General features: G+C 44.4%; 1 protein-coding gene and 1 pseudogene across 3 annotated transcripts in view; both read left to right on the top strand.

Annotated features, from left to right (window-relative positions):
* ANO3 (anoctamin 3) overlaps positions 1 to 27,894 on the top strand; it is a 1,051,220-nt gene that overhangs the window by 183,522 nt on the left and 839,804 nt on the right. The gene's annotated exons all lie outside the window — the stretch shown is intronic.
* LOC134970485 (5S ribosomal RNA) lies at positions 12,689 to 12,807 on the top strand (annotated as a pseudogene).

Below are 27,894 nucleotides of genomic sequence, written 5' to 3'. Positions count from 1 at the left end.
AACATAAATTGTATCATTATCACAGATGTATCTGTCAGGATGACTGATATATTGATTACTTGCCAATGTGTGGATGTTCTCATAGAAGAGATGAAATCACTACAATAAAACCATCTGACATATGTCTGAATAATTGGATGTTTCTGATAAGCCAAATTACCTTGTGTTAGTGATCGTCTTGTGTTCATTGATGCCAATATCTAGAGATGTAAAGAAATGTCTGGAGGGGTCATTTACAGAACAACTGGGAATTTCCTACACAGTTCTCCCTGATATTAATAATATGCACCTTCAATACTGTAATCTGGAATGAATTCTCCATGGGCCTACCCTGCAGCTCCCTCGCCCCACCTGCACATGGGAGGTCATGATATCACAAAGAAGGGTCTAGGAACAGAAGGCTGAACGTCTGGTGCTCCCTGAGGACACACGGGATCGGGCTGCTCTCCAAGGTGCCATTCCAGGTACCAAACAAGCCAAATACAGATGCCATTGAGGCAGCAGCTGTGCCACCCAAGGGGACTTGTGCCCGGTGTGGCAACAACTCTCTAGTTATGGCCCTTTGCCTGTTTATTATAGATGCCCCTCGTAAAGAGTAGTCTAACTAATTGTTAGTGAAATTGTCTGTGAAATTGTGTACAATAGATACTTACTGTGTCCTAAAAAAGCAATTATAAAGATGCATCTAATTTTAAATGGGATGCAGTTAAAATGGCAGCTGTCGAGATCCCGGCATTCTGGAGACCGATGCCGGATCCCCGACAGCTGGTGAAATACCGACGCATGGAATCCCAACCACCGCCCGGTATACCCACTCGGTTTGTGGGTCCACAACACCAACCGAGTGGGAATAGAACTTGTGACGAGTGAAGGCGTGAAGCGATCCTGCGAGGCGACACTCTGCCGGGATTCTGACAGCCGGCATCGTGTCTACTTGTAAAACATACCGGACCCCTTTAAACAAGCAGCACAGCTCCACATTTTTCTGAATTCAGGTGCATTTTTCTGAGCATATACATTGCAAAAACACTAAGGGGTATATTTACTAAAGTGCAGGTTTTTAAAAGTGGAGATGTTGCCTAGAGCAACCTATCAGATTCTAGCTATTTTCTTCTAGAAGGTGCTAGATAAATGATAAGTACAATATGTTTGGTTGCCATGGGCAAAATCTCCACATCTAAAAATCTGCACTTTAGTAGATATACCCCTAAGTGCTAAATATGATAGGGTGCGAGAAGCTGAAGGTGCGGGAGTTTGTACGAAAATGGCTGTATTTTTAAATCAGCAATCATTTACAAGGCAAAACAAGTTTGGTTTTGCCTTATAAATGACTGCCGCTTTAAAAATACAGGCATTCCCACACCAACCACCGCAGCTTCGGCTTCTCGCACCCTATTACAGTATATTTAGCCATAAATTTGAGTCCACACAAATGGAAATACTTTCTGCCATAAGTTAAACCCCATACATTTTGGAAATGCAGACCTGTTTGGTTATATTCATATCTGTGTGCACTTTGCTTATACCTCCCATTGAATTTATGCACTCTCGAAATAGGACTAATGGGACAATTTATCAAATACAGTAGGGAAAAGCCTAGTTTAGAAAGCCAATTTAACAAGGATCACAGCAAAATTATTACTGCCACAATCCATTGGCGTTTCTATAATGGGTGCAATGGGTGCTGTGGGGGGGGGGGGGCCCACACTGCACCCATTTCAATACTTACCTTTCAGGAGTCCAGCGCCGGAAGCTGTGATCGCGCTGGAAATCGCAGTCAAAATGGCCGCTGCGCATGCGCGGTAGCCAAATTGGTCTCCGGATCATAGCGGGCGCCATGTTTCCGGAGACCTGTGCATGCGCAGTAGACTCCGGCACAATTCTGGAGTCTACAGCGCCGTGCAGAGGAGGGGGTCCACCCGGAGGTGCACACGGGCCCCCTCCTCTGTAGAAACGCCCCTGCCACAATCCCTCTTCTGCAATCACCATGAGCCATATGTAATGAACTCCGAGTTGGCCGTAGGTGCCGGTTCCCGGTCAACCTCGGACATTTTTTTTTCAAAGCGGCAATCATTTACAAGACAAAACCATATCTTGTACATGATTGCCTCTTTTAAAAAAAACATCCAAGTTCGGCCGGAGACCCGCACCACCGGCCAACTGAGACTTCGTTACAAATGGCCCCATATTGGGATTCCGATATTAAGAGAAATAGAATAAAAAATAAGCTTTTTTTATTTCTATTATTTCAATAAAGCATTTTTAATTATTTCATATCATTAAAATATATTTTTTAAAATACGTATTTTTTTATTTATTTAATAAATTATTAATCGTGGCAGCCCGGCAATATTTTTAGATATTTTTTTTTTTTTTTAATACAATTGGTTTTCTGCTGCCGAGATAAGCACCAATAGAAAATCCTCTTTATCCCTCACAGACAGATAAATAAGTACATAGGGCCTAATTCAGATGTGGTCACTATTTCAATATTTACGCAGTTAAGCGATTATCGGTCAACTGCGCATGCATCTTAGCTGCGAAGCGCACGTGTGATGACTGAATTGTAATCAAATGTGACTATGCTTGTAGTGAAGATTTATACACAAGTGGTTGACACACTTGGGTCAATTTGTCGGAGGTACCAGGGAGTGGCGAGAAAAACACAGGATGTCGTGACAGTTTTCGAGTCATGTATCTGCTTCCATCTTACAAAAAAAGTGTAGATGCTTGCAAATAAAGCAGACATTCTGACTTTCCGACTGCACTTTCTGGAAGTAGCCAGCCAGGTCAGCATCGAGGGAGTGACACAGCAATCACGTCACTGTGGCCTTGCCCATCTCTTCTCTATGCTGCAATTAACTACAGCATAAAGTAGGGGATAAGGAGATGATGATACTATTCAACATGAACCACGTCATTAAGCCGCCTGAACTGCCCACTTAACTTGGTGAGTGGGCAGCAGCCGTTGGTTGCCAAGGTCTTGCACAGCTTCGGGAGTCTACCTTACATTCTGGAAGAGTGGGAAAGCATGAATAAAGTTCTACCCTAAGAGTTTACCTGGTCAGTACAGGTTGAGTATCCCATATCCAAATATTCCGAAATACGGAATATTCCGAAATACGGACTTTTTTGAGTGAGAGTGAGATAGTGAAACCTTTGTTTTTTGATGTCTCAATGTACACAAACTTTGTTTAATACACAAAGTTATTAAAAATATTGTATTAAATGACCTTCAGGCTGTGTGTATAAGGTGTATATGAAACATAAATGAATTGTGTGAATGTAGACACACTTTGTTTAATGCACAAAGTTATAAAAAATATTGGTTAAAATGACCTTCAGGCTGTGTGTATAAGGTGTGTATGTAACATAAATGCATTCTGTGCTTAGATTTAGGTCCCATCACCATGATATCTCACTATGGTATGCAATTATTCCAAAATACGGAAAAATCCCATATCCAAAATACCTCTGGTCCCAAGCATTTTGGATAAGGGAGACTCAACCTGTATTGCTTTTAGAAAATTAAATGAATATTTATAATTTTTGTGGTGCTCTTCTGGCCAAGTGTAAATGCAGGGCCGGATTAAGGGCCACTTGGGCTTGGAGCTGAAAATATTCAAGGGCCTATTGTGAGAAACGAGGGAGGTGTGATCAGTGCTGTCTGGGTGTGGCAAGAACCATGTGGGCATGTACACCCCCCTATTCTATCAGCTCCAATGTCTCCCTAAAAATGTAAAAATATTAAAAATTGCATAATTTTGTGAGAAAAATAGAAATGCAATCTTAATATTCTAAATTATAGGCAACCATGTGGCCAGCTGGTGGCTAGTGATCATCATGACGGGCCTATTTTTATGTGGAGGCCTGGAGCTGGAGCTCCATCCACCCCATTGTTAATCTGGCCCTGTGTAAATGGGCAAGAAGCCATAATTGTATCAGATGTCAAAATGACTAATTGTGCTATCTAGTTATGTCATTTAACCATCCACCTACCCCATCTGTTCTCCACAGCAGAAGGTCTGATACTGTCTATCTCTCCTATGATAATGCAAAATACCATATACAGTACCTGTATGAATTTGTGACAGCTGTAAAATAATATTGTTAAGGATCTCTAGCTACAGAATAACAGATTTACAGTATTTGCTTCATGTAATACCAGGGAAAGCATAAGCCGAACATAGGGGGGAATTCAAATGTTTGAAAAGTCGGTTGGGTGTCTGTTTTTTCCTGTCTATTAGATAGGAAAAAACAGACACCCAACTGACTTTTCAAACATTTGAATTCCCCCCATAGTGTATGATATTTCTCTGTACAGACTGTGAACTAATGTAAGGAGTTTGGCAATTCTTTACTTGCTTTCTGCCATAAGTGACCTGGTCATGCTTGTCATTATGTTATACACGTTCTTACCTCTTGCCGATGACCCGGGCTGTGACCTACAAATAAGATTGACAGGAGGGCTCTAGCCAGAGAAAAATGAAGTAAGGACAAAACAAGATAGTCTATTGGTAGGTGACCTTTTCAGGTTGACTTCATAATGCTTGTATAGATTATATTCTAGGCGATGTCCTATGTTAGGAATATTATTTAGCATTCCTTTAGTTCATTCTCTAAATATGTCCATTAGGCAAACAGCATACAAATCAGACTAAAGTGCCTATAAAAGCATTCAAAGAAGCAGAACAGAACAAAACTATAATTCTGTTTGACGCCAAAGAAAATTGATTCAATGTTGACCTTGGTTGTGTAGGCCACTGATCCCTGTAAAGTATTTCTTCCCATATCCTGCTCATTTCAATACCTTGTACGAGTACTGTATGTAATGTAGTTCACCTGCCCCTCTATATTATTCTGATTGTCATACATAAAAGATAATATTTAGCAGGTGAACTGTAAACCACACATGAAAGTCCAAACTCCTACCCGTAAAAAAATGTTTTAAAAAAATAAATGAACAAAGGTTGCTACTGTAGTTTTAGCTGAATCTTTTCCTGTTCAGCCTTTCTGTGGCTTAAATAATGTGTCACTGTAGTGTGTGTGAATCACATACAATATTACATTGTTCAGAGTGTACCTAACAACACACTACTCCACTGATGTGCTGTCTAATACGGCTGTTTCCTGCCTTTCTATTATTTTATTCTTCCCCCACCACCTGAATGTTATGCTTCCAGTAACTACACCGTGCCAGATGTAACCTACTGTATGTAGTTCGCCCAACATGGCTGCCTCGGATGGTTCTTTCCTTGGCAGGATGCACAATACGCGGAACTATCCATTCAGGGCGTATCATACTACGCATGTTTTAGCCAACGGTGTATATCTAAGTTTTGTGTATGGTTTATCTCACACAATGTATGTAACCTTTGTAGTGCACCCAAGATGGTTGCATCACCTGGTACACCGGTGGGTGGGATGGAAAATACTTGGAACTAATGGAACTGATGGCTATGTTCCTGCTTCTAGCTCTAGTACACTGCAATGTCTCCATTTTGTGTCATCTCTTCTAGGCATTGCCTATTCCACCCAAGTTGACCTATGTAGTGTGCCCAAAATTACTGCCTCTCCTGGTACCTTTCATGGGTGGGTTATATAACCTCTGGAATTTATTGCTCAAAATGGCTGCACCAACCCAGCATTAGGGCCCGATTCAGCTAAACTAAAAGTAGAAAAACTACACCTCTTTTCGCTAGCATGATAGGGGGCCGCCCAGCACAGGGCAAGGTCGCCCTGCATGATGGGTCCTGCCCCCCCCCCCCGCTAACATTTGAACGCTGCACTAAACAGCAAATAGCTCGCATGATAAAGTTAGCCCCCTGCGGCAGTCGAAGGGCTGCCATCTTTTAGGTCGCAGCGGCTGCGTGTGACTTCACACAGCCGCCGAGGTCCATCTTGCAAACGGTCCGGACAATGCAGGTGTCGACGCCCACAAAACACAGTTTTGATACCCCATCGCATCCCCCCCAGGCTTTAAACTGCGATTGCGTGCTGTGCATGCATGCGCAGAAGTGCGGAATCTGCAAATATCGATTTCTGCACTTCTGCGGGGCTTACTGAATAGGACCCCTAAGTTCATTATGTACACTACTGTATGTTCATTGTTTTTCGGTTTGTTTTCCTCTTGCTAAACCTCTGTTCTATGGTTTTGATGCTTGAAATAAGACTTTAAGTCCTGCTGGAGAAAAGCGCTATATAAATAAAATTATTATTATTATTATTTAATTCTCAGCCTCAGTCCAGAGATTCTTTACTTGATAACATTGAGATTACAACCATGGGTTCCCCTAATCTACCCAAAGCTGACGATTGAGCGTTGATGCTTGTATGGGAGGTGGCACAATAAAAACAGCTCAGTGACAAAAATTGCTGGTGCTCTTCCCATTACATACTGTGGGTATTTGGGGCTGGGATGAATAACAATTGTATTACCCATGCATTGGCAAACTTACTACTATATGCGTGAGAGCTAATCTCTGGTAGTTCTTCACTGGACCCAAGTCGGGACTAAGGGCTTAATTCAAACCATGTGCACTGCAGGGGGGCAGATATAACATGTGCAGAGAGAGTTAGATTTGGGTGGGTTATTTTGTTTCTGTGCAGGGTAAATACTGGCTGCTTTATTTTTACACTGCAATTTAGATTTCAGTTTGAACACACCCCACCCAGATCTAACTCTCTCTGCACATGTTATATCTGCCTCCCCTGCAGTGCACATGGGCCCTCATTCCAAGCTGTTCGCTCGGTAATTTTCTTCGCATCGCAGCGATTTTCCGCTAATTGCGCATGCGCAATGTTCGCACTGCGACTGCGCCAAGTAAATTTGCTAAGAAGTTTGGTATTTTACTCACGGCATTACGAGTTTTTTTCTTCGTTCTGGTGATCGGAGTGTGATTGACAGGAAGTGGGTGTTTCTGGGCGGAAACTGGCCGTTTTATGGGTGTGTGTGAAAAAACGTTGCCGTTTCTGGGAAAAACGCGGGAGTGGCTGGAGAAACGGAGGAGTGTCTGGGCGAACGCTGGGTGTGTTTGTGATGTCAAACCAGGAACGACAAGAACTAAACTGATCGCACTGGAAGAGTAAGTCTCGAGCTACTCAGAAACTGCACAGATAAATCTTTTCGCAATATTGCGTATCTTTTGTTCGTAATTTTGCTAAGCTAAGATTCACTCCCAGTAGGCGGCGGCTTAGCGTGTGCAATGCTGCTAAAAGCAGCTTGCGAGCGAACAACTCGGAATGAGGGCCATGGTTTTGCCCATCTGCTAACAAATGTGCTACTACAATCAGGTCTGAATTTGGCCCTTGGTTCAAATCGGAACCTCAGAGGGACCTGAGCTGGGACTTGCTTCAACTTGGAACCCCAAAGTCCCGGAGTGTTCACTTTTCAACAAAATCAGACAAATAATGCAGCCATTTTGCCCAACATAGGGGGTAATTCAGACCTGATCGTTAGGCTGCGCTTTCGTACAGCGGGCGATTAGACACAAACTGCATATGCACTGCAATGCGCAGGCGCTTTGCACGGCTACAAAGCGGATCGCCACTCAGCGATGGGTTTGTGCGAAGGATCCATTCGCACGGGCGATAGCAAGGATATTGGCAGAAAGAGGGCGTTTGTGGGTGGCAACTGACCGTTTTCTGGGAGTCTAGAAAAAAGGGAAAGTAGAGGACTGCTGCGCCTCGGAGAGCTGCAGTGGGGAAATCTGTGGGTGATCACTCAGACACCCTGGAACACTAATGCACAAGAAATAAGAGATCCCCCCTTGCGCTCCTCCACAATCAACAATGTGTAGTACTGAAATAATGAAACTATGTTTCCAGTTCATCAGTCTCTGACAAAGTTCTGGTTTTCTGTCTCAGTTCTTTTCCAAGCAAAAGATGTTATATATGAAAGGACTCGATGCGTACCATACTCACATGGAGTAGTGATATGTCCCTCGTATAAAGGTATCTTTGGATCCTCTGTTGTTCTCTTTTCAAATTCTCCGGAGTGGAGAGTTCTTCTCCTCGTGATTGAAAAAAAGAAAATAGAACAGGAGAACAAATTGTGAAGTAAGTACGTATAGGTGAGGGGTCACTAGATGAATATGCGTGAAAGGATGTAATGAGTGTAGCACTAATGATAAATGTTCGAGATTCTTATCCTTTCTACCGATGATAGTGCAAGAGTGGAGCTGTTCAGAATAGGTGGTGATTTAACGCGTACCGTACTCACGTCAAATCACGGTTGGTAGTGCATATAAAGGTATCTTTGATCCTTCGTTCTTCCTCCCTCTTCTCCTTATTCTGAAGATGTTACCGGGCCGGTGTTTCTTATTCTCGGTGACAAGGAAAAATAAAAGACACACGAGGACGACTGATAGTGTAGAAGGTTGGTAACAACACGTGACCGTATAGTACTTTCTTATAGTGGATAATGATCAATAAATTACGACTTGGTGCGTACCGTACTCACATCCATAAAGGGAGGGAGAAAGTGCATAAAGGTATCTTTACTTGCACTGATATTTGCCAAACCGGATATTGTAACTCAAAATCATTCAAACTTCAATACAGTAGATGATGTGTGAAAAAAGTAGGCGTACCTCACTCACACTTATTATTGTTGAGACCTATGTGTAAAGGTATCTTTGGAGTGGTCCTGGATGTATCGAATCCCCAATTCTCTCATATAGGGCGATGTACGTGTAGAGAGAGAGACCGAGTGTCAAAAAATTCAAAAAATGAAATGATTGACACACAAAAATTTATTAAATATAAAAATCAAACAAAAATTGGCAATAGACCCATGGTCAAACCAGGGGAGGTTTTTGCAAAGATGAGTAAAGATGTAAAAGAGTCCGGACTGTCCTCACCTTAGCTAATACCGTCCTGGTAAGTCACCAATGGTCCTGGCCCTCACACATTGTTGATTGTGGAGGAGCGCAAGGGGGGATCTCTTATTTCTTGTACATTAGTTTTCTGGGAGTGTTTGGAAAAACGCAGACGTGTCCATGTGTTTGCAGGGAGGGTTCCTGATGTCAATTCTTATCCCGGACAGGCTGATGTGATCGCAGCGGCTGAGTAAGTCCTGGGCTGCGCAGAGACTGCACAAAATCTGTTTGTGCAGCTCTGCTACACATGCGATCGAACACTTGCACAGCTAAAATACACTCCCCCTGTAGACGGCGACTATCTGATTGCAGGGCTGCAAAAATTGCCGCATAGTTCTAAACCCTGTCAGAAATCTAGGTGTACAGCAATAAAATAAAAACTATATTTGTGCTGTGGTTCTTTTGCACACCTTAAATTTCTTCCACTGTGATTTAAACAGATATTCCATAGGTCAACTAATGCAGGGCTGAATAATTTACATAGAGGTAGGGATATGTACATACAGGACAAATAATACATTCTGTAGAGATTATTAGAAACTCACATTACAGTATAATTGATTATAATGAATGGAACATACAGGCTCCACTGTTTTAATAATGAATGGTTATGGTTAGTATTACTGCATGTATTACAGAACCCACCATAGAGCGTTGCAAAGACCATCATATTATACAGAGAGCATCAGTAACCACCATGAGAGCATCACTAACCACCAGCTGTGGTAGCCCAAACCATGGGTGTACCTACCTATGCTAATGTACCCATATGGATATCTGTAAATATGTTGTAATAGCTTTCACAATAGCCAGATTAGGAGGCGCAGGGGATACTGTGCACCCTCTGTCAGGGCCCCCCCCCGGCCAGAGCACACTGACAATACTAGCTTTCCCTCTTGTGCAGCAGCAGAACCATGCAGACAGAAAGCGAGCAGGACAGTATGCAGTGCAGGCAGAGTCACAGGAGTATCAGGTTTCATGAGCTACTGACAGAGCTTCCCGACCAGAGGAGAGATAGGAGGGAGGAGAGAGCTGTAAGTATCCCAGGGATCGCAGCTTCTCCTCCTTTCCTTCCCACCTGGGTGTCTGGGTCCTGTATAACCTGTAATCTATGAGATCATTCAGGTCTAGAGAAAGAGAGACATGTACAGAGAGTCCTCCTGAGTTCTGTCCCAGTGTGTAGGTAGTACAGAGGCTGCTGCTGTTCTTGCATTTGACAAGATAAATTATAGATTTTATTTTTCTATGGGTATTTTAAGGTTAAGTTGTCTTTGCTTCACTACAAGAAAACTTTATAAAATAGTTGTCTCTCAATCAGGTGACGCTACAGTATAGACAGTATCAGGCATTATTAAATGGTATATACACCAGTGGTTTAAATTTAATATACACTATAGGGGTCATTCCGAGTTGATCGCTAGCTGCCGTTGTTCACAGTGCATCGATTAGGCTAAAAATCGGCATTTCTGCGCAAGCGTATGCGCCGCAATGCGCACGCACATCATACTGGTACAAAGCCCGTTGCGGTTGTGCACAGGTTCTAGCGAAGTTTTCAGTCGCACTGACGGCCTCAAGAAGATTGACAGGAAGGGGGCGTTTCTGGGTGTCAACTGACCGTTTTCAGGTGGTGTTTGCAAAAACGCAGGCGTGTCTGAAAAAACGTTGTCGTGGCTGGGCGTTCGCTGGGGGGGGGGGCTGCTGGCACGTGGGCAATGTCAGGGCCAATGTGAGTGTCAGCCTGTGGTGCGTGTGGCCTGTGTGAAACCATGGGGTCTATTTACTAAGCCTTGAGTGGAGATAAAGTGGATGGAGATAAAGTCCCAGCCAATCAGCTCCTCTCTGTCATGTTACAGGCTGTGTTTGAAAAATGACAGTTAGGAGCTGGTTGGCTGGTACTTTATCTCCGTCCTCTTTATATCCATCCAAGGCTTAGTAAATAGCCCCCTAAAGTTGGTATATGCAGGAGAATTTGAAGATAATATGCACCCTGTGGCAACTGGGCAGCATGAGGAAGCAGGAGAGAAGTGGGACCTGTACGGCTGTGAGGGGAAGCAGTTATACCTCTTTGGTCCTGTGTGAAGTGCAGCTGATGGAGGGAATTGAGCTGACCTGCGTTTGGAGACCGGCCAGCAGAGGGCGAAGTGATGCACTTACCACTCACAGGGTGGGGTGCATGTAACACAGCACTCTCCACCACAGAAGCGGGGTACACAGCTGTACCTACCACTCACAGGGCGGGGTGCATGTAGCCCATGACCACATCGCTCTAATAAATACAAACAAAGAACCCAGCACTCACCAAAGTAAACTCACTTATCCTCAACAATTCAACAATTTTGTGGTGGAGAGTGCTGTGTTACATGCACCCCACCCTGTGAGTGGTAAGTGCATAGCTGTGCCCCGCTTCTGGTGTGGTGAGTGCTGTGGTTTTTACTCTGTGTGTATATGAAGGGGTTAATCTATGGTTAGCTCTTATTAACCGTGGCCACTAGCTTTCTCATGCACCCCTGTGTGGACTTTATTATCCTGAACCTGTCTCAGCTGTTTCTTAACAATCATCTTTGAGCCAGTGCAATAGGTGACTAGTGTGCCTTTAAAAGCCATAAAGTCTGTGGCAGGTACACATTAAATCTAGCAGGCAGATGAGTTGTGTAACAGCAGTGAAGTAGTCAGGTTTTAAGACTCTGTGATAGTGTAGGACCTGCATGAAGGTGGGGTACCTTGAAAATCGGTATGCAGGCTTCCGTGCATTGGCCAATCCACCAACTAAACCCCCATCATTTATTTATCGAATTGTTGAGGATAAGTGAGTTTACTTTGGTGAGTGCTGGGTTCTATGTCTATTTGGGTACGTACAACCCATTGGCTGCTACCTGACACTAGCAGGGTTTTTAAACCCCGCACACAGTACTGACCATGAGATCCCGGAAGTGAACAAGCCCAAACGGGCGAAACGCGTTTTCCACGGATTCACAGCATGGAACCTGTCCTTGGAGGATCCCGCATTTTCACCTATTTCCAGATCCTGATATCTTGAGTATCACTTTTCTATCTGCCATTTTTCATCTGCAATTTATGTTTGAATTTTTTCATTTTTATAAGTACCCTTTTTTTCATTGGGCACATGTATTGCACATTCAGTAGTTGTAATTTTCTGTGCACATCGTAGTACTACAATCCCACATATCACAGGCTAGCATTATTGGTATATGTGCTTATTTGGCACACTACTCCACATTGCATGCTGCATGTTGGAGATTTTTTCTTGCATACGATTAATCCTACAGACTGCAGAACAATATCACGGCAATAAGTGCTTCTTTTTGCTTGATACACCATTCACACCGCAAGCCAATTATTTTGGATTTTCTGTGCATATTATAGCCTGATAAACCCTATAGATTACAGACTATACTCACTCTTCATACTATTTCATTTTCTTTTGTATACAGTGTGCTATACCTTTTTAGGTTTTTTTCAAAGTAATGATGTGTTGCTTTGTACAAAAATGTACACATATGTGAAGTATATCTCCATGTACTATCTTATCTGACGCTGCATACTCTGTGACGTGGTTTCCCACCAGGGTTAATAACCACCAGTCCAATTTAAAAAGTGACAATATCCTTGTTCTTTTCACCACTTACTATTTTTCCGTAGACTCTCATTCACGATCCAGGGTGCACTTTGCCATTAAGTGACATTTTGCTCACCCCGCCTAACGTGGAAAGCAGATCTACATGGCCTTATCTTTCTAAATCTTTACTCTACCATCTGTATATAGGTGCACTCTCATTGGTAGATAGCCTCTCTACTATCACACCACGCTGCTAATGCCCGATCTCGTCTGATCTTGGAAGCGAAACAGCGTTGGGCCGGGTCAGTACTTTGAGAGGGGACTCCTTGGGAATACCTGGTGTTGTAGAGTAGGGACTATTCCCCTTCCTCAGAAGGGTGGACACCAACAGCAGTATCACCACTATTTGTTCTTTCAAAACTTTCTTCTCTTCTTTCTGCATTCAGGTTATATCAATATAGATATCTCCAATTCTGAGTAACATGGAATAATAGGTGAATATTAAATTGCTTAGAATCAACCTGATTTCAGTGGTTCTCTAAGACACATTATTTGACCTTCTACAGCTAGTGACCTCCTTGGTCGGTTTCATTAATACAGATTATCTGTACTGGTCAGGAGAAACGGGTGTTAGACTATTAGGTGTCTGCAGCCTTTCTAATCCTTCTCATGTGATTAACAGACCAGAACATTTTTACATTTTCTCATGTCTTTATTATATTTACATTTTTTCCTTTGGATCGTAGAGGGGTAACTTGTTTTTTAACTCTTGATTAATAAACATAAATTTTAATAACTTTCAGTAATTAATTGAACAATATTTTCTTCATTTTTAAGAGTGCGCCCACACAAGAGCTTTCTTTCTCTCCCTCTGCCAGTACTTGTACTCTCTAGCTCTGGGCGCACCACCAATAGGGACATAATTAGAAAGTTTGCAATTTTCTTTCCAGTAATATAATTGTCCAATTGTTGGTTTCGTATAATTTTTGCAATTTATACATACCGGTGCACGGTCGTTCTTCTTGTCCGACAGTTACAAGAGTATCCAGATTTTGCTGGTTGACTTAGACAGCCATACCCAGTTGCAAGACCCGAGCTGTGCATGTGCAGAAAGGGTCTTGCAATTCCGCATGCAACCACAGCATGACTGACATGCTGCGGTATTTGGGGGGCGGCTCCTGGAACTGTTCTTTTAAACAGGGTGTGTTGTGATGGGTCCAGAGTCTGTATCATCAGACACAGACTTCCTGGCCTCCAATATCCAGATCCGACGGCCTGCCTGAGTAAGCGTCAGCGTATGCAGGCTGGCCGGTGCCAGTAACCATCACGAATCGCTAACTGATGCTGCAGCACTTAGATCCTTGCTAATGCTAACAGGAGGCGTCTATCTCCTACAGACGCCTCCTGCTGCATTAGAATTTTAATTAGACGGAATTGCACAGCCACTTGGGATCAATTAGAGGAAGCATGGACTGAGAGCTGGTTAAAGAAGCTACTTCAAATAACATTTCCAATGATAAAATGGGCTAAAAGAATGTGTTTATAGAAAATGACAGTGAAACTCTCCATTCATCTCTACAGCTCTCCAGAGCAGAATCCTGGCGCCCAACTTGTCATAATAAAGGTTGGACAGAGAGTTCGGTGAAAGTGACAAGAAATAACAGGAGATCTACTGTAGGGTATATGATAAATGACATAGCTAGTTTGTTAAATAGTTACTGTGACCAAACTACAGTATTACTGTGTAACTGTAATACAATTTATATATGTATACTGTATATGGTCTGATGAAAGTGCCGGGTTAATAAGGGTGGCACTGAAACGTCATTAAATAAGGCTGCCGGAGCCGTGATTTATAGTGTCCAGGAGTGACGCACTTGTAGGGATCGTAACCACATAGTTTGTGAAGACATCCGGACTGGTAACATTAGAACACGGACAGCCGTCCCACACACGGAGTAACATACACATATATATATATATTTATATGTATGTATATATATATATATATATGTATACATATATTAGAGATGTGCGGCGGGCACTTTTCATGTTTTGTGTTTTGGTTTTGGTTCTAATTCCCCGCTCGTGTTTTGGTTTTGAATTGGTTTTGCCAAAACCATCCTTTCAAGTTTTGGTTTTGGATCTGGATGATTTTTTTTTAAAAAACATAAAAATGGCTAAAATCACGGAATTTGGGGGTGATTTTGCTCCTACAGTATTATTAACCTCAATAACATTCATTTCCACTCATTTTCAGTCTATTCTGAACACCTCACACCTCACAATATTGTTTTTAGGCCAAAAGGTTGCACCGAGGTGGCTGTATGACTAAGCTAAGCGACGCAAGTGTGCGGCACAAACACCTGGCCCATCTAGGGTTGGCACTGCAGTCCCACTGCACTAATGGTGGATACCGGACGCACGTCTAACACCAGCATAGTTGTTGTGGCCTCAGTAATCCGCTTTGCAACAGGGTATATATATACGGCAGTATCACTGGAATTATATGGCAGTACCACTGGACATATACGCAGGGCCATCTTTTCGTATGGAATCAATGGGCACTTGCCCAAGGGCCCCAGGAGTATAAGGGCCCTAGGCTGATAGCTGAGGGTCCCCTCTTACCAGATACTCTACGATATAAAATTATATGATGTTTAAGTCATTAATTGACATGCCTTTAACCCAGTGGTTTCCAAACTGTGTACCATTGCACCCTGGGGTGCCTCGGGTTGGTGGTCCAGAACCAATTCAAATTCTGCATGGTCAATGTAAAAGCAAAACCAGTGTTAAGGCCCATATAGACGGGCCGATGCGGGAGAGATGTGTGCTGAGTGAACCGCTCAGCACACATCTCTCCCGCCGCTCAGCACAGCGCGATCTATGCTGAGCGTGTGGGAGGGTATGGGGGGGGGGGCGCTCATTTCACCCAGCGGGTGAAGTGAGCGACCCGCTAGATTGTCCTGCATGCAGGCCAATCTAGCACCAGCGATAGCGATGCGCGGGGCTGCGCATCGCTATCGCTGTATGGGGTACACACAGAGCGATTATGCTCAAATTCTAAGCAATCTAGTCAGATTGCTTAGAATATCGCTCCGTGAGTACCCCCCTTAAATAGCTGCCAATCATAAAATATATTGACAATCAGAAGCAAATCTTGTCCCTCACCACATAAATTATCCTAAGGATGACCTATAAAGACAATTAACATAATTTAATATTTCTTTCTACATTTTTAAATAAGAAACTATTGGCTTAGGGGTGTTGTGCAAAAAATTCTGATACTCTAGGGTGCCGTGATTTTCAACCTTTTTCAACTCGCGGCACACCGAACAATATTTTTAAATTGCTGAGGCACACCACCAGTCCTTCACGGGGAAAAACACACATAGTGGCTCCCACGGTGATAAAAGAAACACACGGGCACTCACAGTAATAAAATAAATACATTTGCCACCACAGAAAACCCCCACACACATTTGGCCCTCACAGTAATAAAACAAACATTTGCCCCCTCAGAATAAAAAAACAAACATTTTTCCCCTCACAAATAAAAACAAACATGTGCCCTCTCAGAATAAAAAAACAAACATTTGCCCCCTCAGCAATAAAAACAAACATTTGCCTCCTCAAGAACAAAAAACACACACACACTAGCCCCCATAGTATTAAAACACACATTTGCTCCCAAAATAAAAATGAATAAAATACATTGGTCCCTACCTGCTGGTAGAAGAGAAAGGAGCTCAGGTCCCTCATCGGCTGGAGTGAAACTCACAGTGCAGATCTGTGAGCGGTAGACAGGCATGCAGGCAGACTAGCTGCCCGGCTGTCTGGCTGGTTAGCTGGCGAGTGGGGCCGTTATGCGGGCTGGATGGCAGACGGTCGTACGGGCTGGCTGGTGGGCGGGCATGCTGCCAGCCATGCTATGTAGCGCATGTGACCTGTGATGCCATGCCGCCGCGTCACTATAGGTCACGGCTCAGGCACTATCAGAAGAGCCCAGCACTGCCCGCGTGTCCGCTGTCAAGGTCCACAGTTAGTGAAGGGGGCTCTGACTCTGCGGCACACTTGTCAACCAGCCGCGGCACACTAGTGTGCCGCGGCACATGGGTTGAAAAACGCTGCTCTAGGGTGCCGTGATTCAAAAAAGTTTGGAAACCACTGCTTTAACCTTTCCTTAGCAATACATTCTCGGAGGATTACGTACAAATTTCATAAGCATATTGGCCCTCATTCCGAGTTGTTCGCTCGCAAGCTGCTTTTAGCAGCTTTGCACACGCTAAGCCGCCGCCTACTGGGAGTGAATCTTAGCTTATCAAAATTGTGAACGAAAGATTAGCAAAATTGCGAATAGACACTTCTTAGCAGTTTCTGAGTAGCTCCACACTTACTCTGCCACTGCGATCAGTTCAGTCAGTTTCGTTCCTGGTTTGACGTCACAAACACTCCCAGCGTTCGGCCAGACACTCCTCCGTTTCTCCAGCCACTCCCGCGTTTTTCCCAGAAACGGTAGCGTTTTTTCGCACACACCCATAAAACGGCCAGTTTCCGCCCAGAAACACCCACTTCCTGTCAATCACATTACGATCACCAGAACGAAGAAAAAACCTTGTAATGCCGTGAGTAAAATACCTAACTGCATAGCAAATTTACTTGGCGCAGTCACACTGCGGACATTGCGCATGCGCATTAGCGACTAATCGCTCCGTTGCGAGAAAAATATAACGAGCGAACAACTCGGAATGACCCCCATTGTTCTATTCTCCTGTATATTCTGTGAACTGTGAATTCCAAAACTGGCAGCTAGTTTAAATATTTACAGCATATATCATAAAATACTGTATATCCATGGCTTCTTACTGACCTCAGTTACACAAACGTGTATTTGATGAGTTTTGTATTTGTCCTAGAAATATGACCTCAAATATTTCATTTATTGTTACACATTCATAGAAAGAACATTTTCTGCATTGAATATGTAAAGGCTATTGCACAGTGCACTGATTTACTCTGAAAACGCTTAGGGTTACTTAGTTACCTTACCACCATGTAAATACATGAGCATTTTAATGCATTCTGAATCTCATCCCAGCTATACTACAGTTATACAACATAGAAAGAGGCAATGCAATTGCAGGAAGTTTCAATTGTATTGTTTCAATGTTACAGTCAGTACAACACACCTTTTCATTATAAGACAATGCAATACAAAGTGGGCGCTAGAAATTGTTAAGTTTAAAAATGATAAAATAGAATAAAATAAAATAAATGTCTGCTCACACAGGGAAGATCTGGATATCCTCCCAAATACAGAAGCACTGCACCAAAAGAATGAAATTACAAGTGTGAGCGCACATACAATTAAGAATTTTGGGTTGCTTTTTTTATTAAACCAGTAGCCTTCCAAGCAAACCAAAATCTTAATTGTATGTGCACTCACACTTGTAATTTCATTCTTTTCATTATAACAAGCATCTAGTTCAACTTAATGTGGATGTACAGTGTATGTGACTCTAAGTGTGCTTCTGCGACACTACATATGTACAACTCTGTTCTGTTTTTTATCTTTTCATTATTACAGTTTGTGTTTACTTTTGTAGTATAAATTTAAATATCAGCTACACCTAAGGTTTAGGCTGCGGGGGGAGGGTTAGAATGCGGGGTTGGGAGGGTTAGGCTGCAGGGAGGGGGTTAGGGTTAGGCATCCCCAGGGAGGGTTAGGGTTAGGCTAAAGGAATGGTGGGTTAGGCTTAGGGTGGGGGGGGGGGAGGGGTAAGGGACCATGGTTTGCTTTCTTAATTGCTCGATGTCAATGATTTAATCACCGGGATGCCGCTGTATTTTGCCAACCGGCATCCCAACCATCGGGAATCCGATACCAACCCATCATATTAATATTTGCAGTATGTATTTTTATATATTATGACTATTGTCCCTTATTTTTATTCATAAAATGTATATAATGAGCTATCTCTGTACTGTAGCTGCTCTAGACACTGTTACTGCATCCGTGATTGGAGGTGGCTATAGGAGGAGGATTTATACTTCCCAGAGGTTTCACTAATTGGTTCTTAGGGCCTAATTCAAGGTTGATTGCAAAACAACATTTTCCTCTAATGGGAAAAACCATGTGCACTGCAGGGGTGGGCAGATATAACATGTGCAGAGAGAGTTAGATTTGGGTGGGGTGTGTTCAAACTGAAATCTAAATTGCAGTGTAAAAATAAAGCAGCCAGTATTTACCCTGCACAGAAACATAATAACCCACCCAAATCTAACTCTTTCTTCACATGTTACATCTGCCCCCCTGCAGTGCACATGGGGGTCATTCCCAGTTGATAGCTAGCAGAAAATGTTCACTGTGCAGCGACGATGCAAAAAAACTGCACTTCTGAGCATGTGTATGCGGCGCATTACGCACGCGCGACGTACTTTCACCCCGGCCGAAGTAGTTTTACACAAGGTCTAGCGACGCTTTTCAATCGCAGTGCTGGCCGCAGAGTGATTGACATGAAGTGGGCGTTTCTGGGTGTCAACTGACCGTTTTCAGGGAGTGTTCAAAATAAATGCAGGCGTGCCAGGAAAAACGCAAGCATGGTCAGGCCGAACGCAGGGCATGTTTGTGACGTCAAAACAGGAACTAAATAGTCTGAAGTGATCGCAAGCGCTGAGTAGGTTTTGAGCTACTCTTAAACTGCACAAAAAAACTTTGTAGGCGCTCTGCGATCTTTTCGTTCGCACTTCTGCTAAGCTAACATACACTCCCAGTGGGTAGCGGCATAGTGTTTGCATGGCTGCTAAAAGCAGCTAGCGAGCGATGAACTTGGAATGACCCCCATGGTTTTGTCCACTAGAGGAAAATGTTGTTTGGCAATCATCCTTGAATTAGGCCGCTAATATAGTATTATTAAAGCACTGAAAACTCTCCCAGTTATTCTGATTAAATCATTCCAGTGTAAAAATACCTTCAGCACAATGATGTTGATGGTGTGTTGATGGTGTACTTCAACCAAAAAAAATCACAAAGTACCGGATTCAATTAACATCCATCAATAACCCCTAATAGTTTTTCCCATGGGATTTTTTATTCTGGGAGGTCTTGCTGGCCACATAAGGCCTGTAATGGGGTCTCATACATTGCAACTAGAAATTATTGCATCAGACAGGAAGCGCTAACAATCAGGCTTTGAAGGACAGTAAGAAAACTGAAGTACAAGATAAGAGTTTCCCAATGTGGATCTCAATTGCAGTGAGCAAATAAATCTACTCAGTATGTATTATACTACTGTGCAAACCAAATATTTTCTGTGCACAAAACCAAAATTCCATTCCACCCCTTACCTTACAGCGAGGTTTGTCCAGGGTCAATAATACACCATACAGTATATACAGTAGCTGATATTTGCTTCCTTGAATAATAAAGTTCTTTATCAGCTACTGGACATGAGACATACAGTATAAAAGAATGTTCTTAAACCTTTGCAAGTCTGAAACAAACTGAGCCTTGGAAATTTTCGGTTTCATTAATTGAACCTCCAACATTCTAATAGCCAAGACTTGAGAAGGTTATGGATAAAAGTTAAATAGGCGTAAAAAACGTTTTTTTCATTGGCGTTTCTATAATGGGTGCAGTGTGTCTGTTGCACACGGGCCCCTGAGTCCAGGTGGGGCCCACACTGCACACACTGCACCCATTTACCATTCCAGAGTCCATTGCTGACCGTGTGTGGGCCCCCTCCTCTCCCGTAGCCGTCATGCCGCTGCTGGCACACTGACTACTAGAGACTCTGGCACAGTGCCAGAGTCTACAGCGCATGCACAGAACTCCGAAATAATGATGCGGCAGCCATTTTTCACAGTTCTGCGCATGCGCTGTAGACTTTGGCACTGTACCAGAGTCTACAGCGCTGAAAGCGCGAGCGGCGGCGGTGACGGGAGAGGAGGGGGCCTACACACGGAGTCTGAGCACGGGTCCCCTTCTCTCTAGAGACGCCACTGGATATTACACACACACACACACACGTGAAATGGTGTACTCCTTCAGGAGACACGTGTTTGTGAAGGTATAAAAAGGGTAAAGGGGCACCAAGTAGATCAACTGCTAATGAAATGACTTGCCAGAAAGAGCGAACCGAGTTTGAAAAGGGGATCATTGCAAGCTGCGTGATGTCATGTTTCCAGGGCGATGCTGGACTGGGTCACAGAAAAATTGGTAACCTGGATAGGCTGGCCAGCTCAGAGTCCAGAGCTTAACCCCATTTAGGATTACAGGAACCTCTTGGACGAGCTGTATCGATGGGTACGTTCTAGACCAGATCGACCTTCTTGAGTTTTGCAGTAATCACTGTACTTAAGGTGGAATGTCAAAACAGACCACCTGAGTTGTCCAGGAACTTGTGGACAGTTTGCCAAGAAGGGTGTCTGCAGTAATCACTGTACTTAAGGTGGAATGTCAAAACAGACCTCCTGAGTGGTCCAGGAACTTGTGGACAGTTTGCCAAGAAGGGTGTCTGCAGTAATCACTGCACATGGCGGACCTACAAAGTGCTGATGTTAATCATCGATCTATTTGCTGTCAGTGTCCAATCACTTTTGTCTACATACAGTACTGTAGTGTACTTTGTACTGTGCACATGCACAGCAGATAGCCACAAATGTTCAGTAGTGTGAACAGGGCCAAACCCATAAAAAAAAAATTATAGCGTTAGCTGCTTTATACTAAATGCCAGGATGGGCTGTAATGGAAGCCTATATACTGGCAACAGCCCCATGTAAATTGTCCTGGAAAACCAACCTTTATTGTTACAATAATCAGAGCCGGCCCTAGCCAATTTGATGCCCTAGGCAAAATTTTGTCTGGTGCCCCCTAGCTCCGCCGCTAGTTCTGCATCTGTACCTGCAACGCTCAGGTAGTGGGGCCCACCGGGGGGGTTACCCTGTGGGCCAGTTCAACTCTGCACAATGCCACACAGTAATGACCATAATACATATAATTCCACACAGTAAAGGAACCTTACACATATGCCCCACATTAGTAATGCCCATAATACACATAATGCCACACAGTAATGCACCTTACACATATGCCCCACATTAGTAATGCCCATAATACACATATAATGCCACAGATACTGCCACACTTGCTGGTTATACAAAAAGATCAGTATCAAACATGTAGAAACTGTCCATTCTCTTCACTATTCAGTGTGTTTGCTGGTGTCTGTTACTGCATGCCCTTTACTTTATACTGTGGGAGATAAATGCTCTGCCCTCCAGTCTGATGTGTCCGAAAGTCACGCTGCACTGATGTTTAGAAATAGCACAACGCAACTTACTGACCACGTTACAGTGCTAGATGGCAGGGGAATTTTACGGTATGGACTGACTAGGAAATAAAGTGTGGGGAGAACACTGCCCATGTTATGTCCCTGCAGACACCTGGGGTTTGCACAGGGATAAGGGACACAGGATGGCAGGGTCCCCCTCCCCAATGTGCACATGCAGTATAGGTGATGTCAGATTTATGTGGTGCAGTCTTCCACAATACACATGTGTTATCATAAGAAGCCATCCAGTAATAACCTTATATAGTCAGTAAAAATGTCACAGGTCCAGGAATTGCATTTACTGGGCTTCTGCTGTCTGTCTGAGGTCTCACAAGTCAGGGGCATTCAAGCATGTCGGAGGAAGTTTAAGGCACAGTGTGCATTTTTTTTGACAAATGTAAACAGCAGTGTATACAAGTACTGATTGAATGCATTTGGAAAGTAACAGTTAGTTTGCGGACTGTCCCTCCCAGCATGAGATACTGCAGGGACATGCTTGGATGCCCCTAGACATGCTTGAATGCCCTAGGCAAATGCCTAGCCTGCCTATAGCTAAGGCCGGCTCTGACAATAATTATGAGGACTGCTCCACATTTGTTGATACAATAACATGCCAATTCACAATGGGGGTCATTCCAACCTGTTCGCACGCTGAGGTTCTTCGCAGTGGTGCGAACGGGCCGGTTCTGCGCATGTGCGCCAGCCGCAATGCACACGCGCGTCGTTGCCCAGCGACGGCAGTCGCTGGGCGACGACAAGAATAACAAAGAAAGCGATCGCTGCCGCGATCGCAAGAAGAGTGACAGGCGGAAGGCGTTCCGGGACGTCAACTGACCGTTTTCTGGGAGTGGAGCACTGAACGCAGGCGTGTCCAGGCATTTGGAGGGCGGATGTCTGACGTCAATTCCGGGATCTTCATCGCTGTATCCGTCGCACAGGTAAGTAACTGCAGGGTTGGTCTTGTTTCACACAAAACTTTGTAAGCTTAGCAGGGCTGCACAAGTGATCGCAGCCTTGCCATGCTAAAATACACTCCCCCATAGGCGGCATCTAGTTGATCGCACGAGCAGCAAAAAGTTGCTACGTGCGATCAATTTGGAATGACCCCCAATGTCAGGCTAATTACATTGTATTACTATTATAGAGCTCTCCTGGCTAAGTAAGGACATCATTGCATACTGCTATATTTATGATAAACACTTTAGCACACATGTCAGCTCCATCTTTAGCACATACTCCAGTCTTCCCGTGCTTCATCGAGGCTTCATCCCTCATCCCAAGATGGCCATAGAAATTTCTACTGAGTATGTGCAGAGACAATCTTAAGATACTGGGGTATATTATTTACTAAGGTCCCGATTTTGACCGAGATGCCGTTTTTTCATCAAAGTGTCATCTCGGTAATTTACTAAGCAAAAATCACGGCAGTGATGAGGGCATTCGTAATATTTTGGAAGCCCTAGGAAAAAATCACGAATCAATACTAGAGATGAGCGGGTTCGGTTTCTCTGAATCCGAACCCGCCAGAACTTCATGTTTTTTTTCACGGGTCCGAGCGACTCGGATCTTCCCGCCTTGCTCGGTTAACCCGAGCGCGCCCGAACGTCATCATGACGCTGTCGGATTCTCGCGAGGCTCGGATTCTATCGCGAGACTCGGATTCTATATAAGGAGCCGCGCGTCGCCGCCATTTTCACACGTGCATTGAGATTGATAGGGAGAGGACGTGGCTGGCGTCCTCTCCGTTTAGACACTTGATTTACTAATTTTGGGGAGCATTAGGAGTACTCAGTAGTGTACAGTGCAGAGTTTTGCTGATAGTGACCAGTGACCACCACTTTTATTTATAATCCGTTCTCTGCCTGAAAAAAGCGATACACAGCACACAGTGACTCAGTCACATACATACCATATCTGTGTGCACTGCTCAGGCTCAGGCCAGTGTGCTGCATCATCTATATATATTATATATCTGTCTGACTGCTCAGCTCACACAGCTTATAATTGTGGGGGAGACTGGGGAGCACTACTGCAGTGCCAGTTATAGGTTATAGCAGGAGCCAGGAGTACATAATATTATATTAAAATTAAACAGTGCACACTTTTGCTGCAGGAGTGCCACTGCCAGTGTGACTAGTGACCAGTGACCTGACCACCAGTATATAATATTAGTAGTATACTATCTCTTTATCAACCAGTCTATATTAGCAGCAGACACAGTACAGTGCGGTAGTTCACGGCTGTGGCTACCTCTGTGTCGGCACTCGGCAGCCCGTCCATAATTGTATATACCACCTAACCGTGGTTTTTTTTTCTTTCTTTATACATACATACTAGTTACGAGTATACTATCTCTTTATCAACCAGTCTATATATTAGCAGCAGACACAGTACAGTGCGGTAGTTCACGGCTGTGGCTACCTCTGTGTCGGCACTCGGCAGCCCGTCCATAATTGTATATACCACCTAACCGTGGTTTTTTTTTCTTTCTTTATACATACATACTAGTTACGAGTATACTATCTCTTTATCAACCAGTCTATATATTAGCAGCAGACACAGTACAGTGCGGTAGTTCACGGCTGTGGCTACCTCTGTGTCGGCACTCGGCAGCCCGTCCATAATTGTATATACCACCTAACCGTGGTTTTTTTTTCTTTCTTTATACATACATACTAGTTACGAGTATACTATCTCTTTATCAACCAGTCTATATATTAGCAGCAGACACAGTACAGTGCGGTAGTTCACGGCTGTGGCTACCTCTGTGTCGGCACTCGGCAGCCCGTCCATAATTGTATACTAGTATCCAATCCATCCATCTCCATTGTTTACCTGAGGTGCCTTTTAGTTGTGCCTATTAAAATATGGAGAACAAAAATGTTGAGGTTCCAAAATTAGGGAAAGATCAAGATCCACTTCCACCTCGTGCTGAAGCTGCTGCCACTAGTCATGGCCGAGACGATGAAATGCCAGCAACGTCGTCTGCCAAGGCCGATGCCCAATGGCATAGTACAGAGCATGTCAAAACCAAAACACCAAATATCAGTAAAAAAAGGACTCCAAAACCTAAAATAAAATTGTCGGAGGAGAAGCGTAAACTTGCCAATATGCCATTTACCACACGGAGTGGCAAGGAACGGCTGAGGCCCTGGCCTATGTTCATGGCTAGTGGTTCAGCTTCACATGAGGATGGAAGCACTCAGCCTCTCGCTAGAAAACTGAAAAGACTCAAGCTGGCAAAAGCACCGCAAAGAACTGTGCATTCTTTGAAATCCCAAATCCACAAGGAGAGTCCAATTGTGTCGGTTGCGATGCCTGACCTTCCCAACACTGGACGTGAAGAGCATGCGCCTTCCACCATTTGCACGCCCCCTGCAAGTGCTGGAAGGAGCACCCGCAGTCCAGTTCCTGATAGTCAGATTGAAGATGTCAGTGTTGAAGTACACCAGGATGAGGAGGATATGGGTGTTGCTGGCGCTGGGGAGGAAATTGACCAGGAGGATTCTGATGGTGAGGTGGTTTGTTTAAGTCAGGCACCCGGGGAGACACCTGTTGTCCGTGGGAGGAATATGGCCGTTGACATGCCAGGTGAAAATACCAAAAAAATCAGCTCTTCGGTGTGGAGGTATTTCACCAGAAATGCGGACAACAGGTGTCAAGCCGTGTGTTCCCTTTGTCAAGCTGTAATAAGTAGGGGTAAGGACGTTAACCACCTCAGAACATCCTCCCTTATACGTCACCTGCAGCGCATTCATAATAAGTCAGTGACAAGTTCAAAAACTTTGGGTGACAGCGGAAGCAGTCCACTGACCAGTAAATCCCTTCCTCTTGTAACCAAGCTCACGCAAACCACCCCACCAACTCCCTCAGTGTCAATTTCCTCCTTCCCCAGGAATGCCAATAGTCCTGCAGGCCATGTCACTGGCAAGTCTGACGAGTCCTCTCCTGCCTGGGATTCCTCCGATGCATCCTTGCGTGTAACGCCTACTGCTGCTGGCGCTGCTGTTGTTGCCGCTGGGAGTCGATGGTCATCCCAGAGGGGAAGTCGTAAGCCCACTTGTACTACTTCCAGTAAGCAATTGACTGTTCAACAGTCCTTTGCGAGGAAGATGAAATATCACAGCAGTCATCCTACTGCAAAGCGGATAACTGAGGCCTTGGCATCCTGGGTGGTGAGAAACGTGGTTCCGGTATCCATCATTACTGCAGAGCCAACTAGAGACTTGTTGGAGGTACTGTGTCCCCGATACCAAATACCATCTAGGTTCCATTTCTCTAGGCAGGCGATACCGAAAATGTACACAGACCTCTGAAAAAGAGTCACCAGTGTCCTAAAAAATGCAGCTGTACCCAATGTCCACTTAACCACGGACATGTGGACAAGTGGAGCAGGGCAGGGTCAGGACTATATGACTGTGACAGCCCACTGGGTAGATGTATGGACTCCCGCCGCAAGAACAGCAGCGGCGGCACCAGTAGCAGCATCTCGCAAACGCCAACTCTTTCCTAGGCAGGCTACGCTTTGTATCACCGCTTTCCAGAATACGCACACAGCTGAAAACCTCTTACGGCAACTGAGGAAGATCATCGCGGAATGGCTTACCCCAATTGGACTCTCCTGTGGATTTGTGGCATCGGACAACGCCAGCAATATTGTGTGTGCATTAAATCTGGGCCAATTCCAGCACGTCCCATGTTTTGCACATACCTTGAATTTGGTGGTGCAGAATTTTTTAAAAAACGACAGGGGCGTGCAAGAGATGCTGTCGGTGGCCAGAAGAATTGCGGGACACTTTCGGCGTACAGGCACCACGTACAGAAAACTGGAGCACCACCAAAAACTACTGAACCTGCCCTGCCATCATCTGAAGCAAGAAGTGGTAACGAGGTGGAATTCAACCCTCTATATGCTTCAGAGGTTGGAGGAGCAGCAAAAGGCCATTCAAGCCTATACAATTGAGCACGATATAGTAGGTGGAATGCACCTGTCTCAAGTGCAGTGGAGAATGATTTCAACGTTGTGCAAGGTTCTGATGCCCTTTGAACTTGCCACACGTGAAGTCAGTTCAGACACTGCCAGCCTGAGTCAGGTCATTCCCCTCATCAGGCTTTTGCAGAAGAAGCTGGAGGCATTGAAGGAGGAGCTAACACGGAGCGATTCCGCTAGGCATGTGGGACTTGTGGATGCAGCCCTTAATTCGCTTAACAAGGATTCACGGGTGGTCAATCTGTTGAAATCAGAGCACTACATTTTGGCCACCGTGCTCGATCCTAGATTTAAAGCCTACCTTGGATCTCTCTTTCCGGCAGACACAGGTCTGCTGGGGTTGAAAGACCTGCTGGTGACAAAATTGTCAAGTCAAGCGGAACGCGACCTGTCAACATCTCCTCCTTCACATTCTCCCGCAACTGGGGGTGCGAGGAAAAGGCTCAGAATTCCGAGCCCACCCGCTGGCGGTGATGCAGGGCAGTCTGGAGCGACTGCTGATGCTGACATCTGGTCCGGACTGAAGGACCTGACAACGATTACGGACATGTCGTCTACTGTCACTGCATATGATTCTCTCAACATTGATAGAATGGTGGAGGATTATATGAGTGACCGCATCCAAGTAGGCACGTCACACAGTCCGTACTTATACTGGCAGGAAAAAGAGGCAATTTGGAGGCCCTTGCACAAACTGGCTTTATTCTACCTAAGTTGCCCTCCCACAAGTGTGTACTCCGAAAGAGTGTTTAGTGCCGCCGCTCACCTTGTCAGCAATCGGCGTACGAGGTTACATCCAGAAAATGTGGAGAAGATGATGTTCATTAAAATGAATTATAATCAATTCCTCCGCGGAGACATTGACCAGCAGCAATTGCCTCCACAAAGTACACAGGGAGCTGAGATGGTGGATTCCAGTGGGGACGAATTGATAATCTGTGAGGAGGGGGATGTACACGGTGATATATCGGAGGGTGAAGATGAGGTGGACATCTTGCCTCTGTAGAGCCAGTTTGTGCAAGGAGAGATTAATTGCTTCTTTTTTGGGGGGGGTCCAAACCAACCCGTCATATCAGTCACAGTCGTGTGGCAGACCCTGTCACTGAAATGATGGGT

This window comes from Pseudophryne corroboree, chromosome 11, assembly GCF_028390025.1.
Source record: "Pseudophryne corroboree isolate aPseCor3 chromosome 11, aPseCor3.hap2, whole genome shotgun sequence".
In the NCBI taxonomy this organism is placed as follows: Eukaryota; Metazoa; Chordata; class Amphibia; order Anura; family Myobatrachidae; genus Pseudophryne; species Pseudophryne corroboree.
The sequence above is the reverse complement of the archived record's forward strand: the minus strand, read 5'-3'. Positions and strand labels throughout refer to the sequence as shown.